This window comes from Cupressus sempervirens, chromosome 4, assembly GCF_028749045.1.
Source record: "Cupressus sempervirens isolate cs-2001-9-10 chromosome 4, ASM2874904v1, whole genome shotgun sequence".
Classification (NCBI taxonomy): Eukaryota; Viridiplantae; Streptophyta; class Pinopsida; order Cupressales; family Cupressaceae; genus Cupressus; species Cupressus sempervirens.
In genome coordinates this window covers 119,099,617-119,103,248 of record NC_143121.1, presented here as the reverse complement: position 1 = coordinate 119,103,248, position 3,632 = coordinate 119,099,617, and positions in this window count along the sequence as shown.

The window sequence follows — 3,632 nt, the reverse complement described above, 5'->3', positions numbered from 1 at the left end:
CAATTTTCTCTTGATATAAGGTCATCCCCAATGCTAAGATTACAATGCAAGATCATGAAATGACATGAAGGTTTCTTCTTAATCATGGAATTCACTTTTTTTAATGATATGATGTGTTGGTTGGCAGAAATCGACTCATAGTATTTTCCAATTCTTGAACTTTGAGGTATTTTACATTACAATATGCAATAAAAATATCACTTGATTGCCAAATTTTCTATTTCAACTCCAATTTAATCTTATAACATCTATTATAATCCTAATTTTACTTATAAATATGAATACAAGGACTCGTGGATGACTTGGACTCTAATAGATATAATCTTGTTAGTGACTTCACCCACCTAGTACAAGATACAAAGGAATAATTGAATGGTTTGAAAACCAATGTCCCCTCTCTAATCCTACCAAATGGATTCAAAATAAAGATTGAATATTGAATGAAGTTAACTATATTCAATCATTGGCTTATGATCCAAGACACCCTTACCATTGGCAATAGGATAGTGGCCCACATTTTCTCGAGTCAAACAAGTAGACATCTTGTATATCTTTTTTCCAAGTAAACTAACTCAACATGAAAGTAAATATATGTCAACTAAAAGGTTGTAGAAACCATGAAACACTAGAAATAAATAATAACTAATACACCTAAACATACAACAATGAATTATCAATTATTTTGAAATGATCATAACAAATATTTGATCAAGTCTCTCCCTTAGCTATCCTACTCTACACTAGATCTCTAATCTCACCTCTTAAACTAATTCAATACAAATGTGAAGGCCTTGTAATTTTATACTAGCTATCCTACTCTACACTAGATCTCTAATTTGACTTCTTAAACTAATCCAATACAAATGTGAAAGCCTTGGCATTTTATACTAGTTAAATGACAATTAAGGCCCAAGGTCAGTTTTCATTCAAAGGTAGAGATTTTTTCCTAAAAACCCTAATTAAGTGTCTGAATATAAAATGAATAGGTGATGATTGAGCCAATAATTTCCCTATCAACATTTGATATTTACTCCATACCTCAAAATTTCATCACAGATTATACTTGAATAATTTGCATCCTCATGAACTTGTAAAATTTATGTTTCTTGGTGTATCATCTTAAAATGGAAGCACTTCCATGTTAAGAATGTTTATTCCTCTAAGTAAGTGGTCTGGAGTATTGTCAAACACCTTGATTAGGTCTTTCCATTACTTCCATAATCAAGAAAGATCAAGCAAGCATTCCATTAAGAATTTTCAAGGAAACATCCAATCCATTATCTCTATTCAAGTTCTCTATTGAAGATGAAGGATTCAATAATTCAAGTGTTTGAAGGGATTTGGTTCAAGAATTCAAGATTTATCATTCAAACCCTAGATCTATCCATCATGGTGGTGTGATCTTCCTTCAAGATCTATTCATTATTCTCTCAAGGTGGATTCCAAGCATACAATCATGGAGGATTTTATTTACATTTTCTAGCGTTATGTTCAAGCTTTCATATCAACATACTTGTTTACATTTGAAATATAATTGCATATCTACATAATATCATAGGTTTGTTGTTAGATCTACCTCTACTACTTTCTAAAGAAAATCCCTTCATCTAGAAAAAAAAACCATTTTATTGTAGGTATAGGTATATGAAAACGAATTGAAGTTCAAATATGGATATCCTTTTTGGCTAACTTTCGAGATCCATGAGCAAAATTTTTGTCAGAGTAGTGTAGTTCAAGGTCAGAAATAAAGGTGTAAGATTATGTCCTACTATCTAGGTCAAGGTTGACCTACCCTCAAAAAGACAAAAGTTTTCTAGGTCTTCTTTGTCTTGGCATTTCTAGTCCAGTGTAGGTTGTAGAGTTCCCCAAAAACTATGCATAGACATCAAAAAATAGGAATTTCCTAATTAATTCCATCATGAGATATGTATGTTATCTTATCTAATTTTAAGAAACTCAAAATACAAATTAATAAGTGGGAATGCTAGATGCATTGTTAAAGCTCAATTTTTCTCCTATTCATTTTGGTGAACCCGAGGATCTTACTCCCTCTCTTTTGTGGAATTAGATGCTCTATTGTATTTTTGATGTTAGATTTCTCTTCGTATTATCTTGTGTTTTCACCGTCATCTTTCATTTTGGTGAACCCATTTATGGAAACTCTTTCTTTTTATTTTTAGATTTGAATCTTCTATTAGATCTTGCATATTTATAAAAGTAGATATCTTTTATGCTTAAATTTCAAAAAAAAAAATTAAATTTTAAAAATATTTACATTTTTAATGCTTTTAGTGTTACTTTGTGTTCAACATGTATGATTTTTGTTTTGAATACTTTGATGAGGTTTTTATTACAAATAAGGATAGATCCCTTAATGAGGTACATGGCAGTGAGGATGAAAATTGTTCAAATGAGATGTCCATTGATCCTATTCCTATTTTATCTTCCTTGACAACCTCTTCAATTGATATTTACCATAGGGTGTGTGCATGATTACCTTAATGTTCTACTATTTACAATATTTATTAACCTAGAATGTGATATCCTCAAAATTATATACAAGCTATAGAGGCCTCTAAGAAAGTCCCTTGTGATAGTGATTAAGGTTTTAGTTTCTTGTGTAGTATCAAACCTTTAATTCAAGAAGTTGAATATTTGGAGGTCACTCCTCCTGTCACTAGTGTAGAACCTTCTTCCATTCCTTTACCTATAATTCCTACCTATACTCCTCCTATAGTGGTTACATCTCTTCCATCTCTTCCCGTGAGTGTTCCACCAGTGTCTTTACCAACCTCACAACCTTCTTACCATAGTATTCCTTATACCTATTCCAACCCTCTTCCAACTATGGTACCAAGTATTCCTCTAGTTGTGTCCTCCATTCTTGCCACTTCCTACACTCTTCCTAATCATATCCTTCCTAATCTAGTTCCTAATTTTATTTTTAATATGCATATTCCTAATTCTCCATCTTCTTTTCTTAGTTATTCCCACACTTATGATGAGGCTCAAACTATGGTTAATAATGAAAATATGAAAGAATTCTTTAAATTACCTTCCCCTTCTTACTTGATCCATAATGATATTAAAGGGAAGACTAAAGAAACTTCCCCTTTGAGGTTTCTTCATAATTTTAGTCCTCATTCTTCTATAAAATAGATCTTTTCTCCTCTTGTCTCTTCACTAGGGGGCACAAGGTATTTCTTTCAGTTCTCTCAAATCAATATTTTTTTGTTTTGAGCTTAATTGGTTATCCTTTATGTATTGTATACCTATGGTTTTTTTATATGTTAATAATCATCCACAGTTTTCTTTTCCCAAATATCTTTTCTAAAAACATTTTTTTTGCAAAGCTAACCCTTTTCTTCATCCCTGAGGAGCCAGTATTTTCCTTCTTTTTCTTTGTCTAGGTAACTGCTTTCCTTAGCTTAGTGGTACTTTTTTAATATTGCAATATTATTTCATCATACTGATAGATTTTTTGACTATGGATAACCTTTTTAAATGAGAGGTTGTTATCCTAACTCATCACCTCTTCTCTATGTTGTAGATTATGTTCTTTATAAACTCTTACCCTTGCTATGGTGTTAGAATTTTTTTCCTCCTTCCAAGGATTCCTGTTCCTCTTCTTT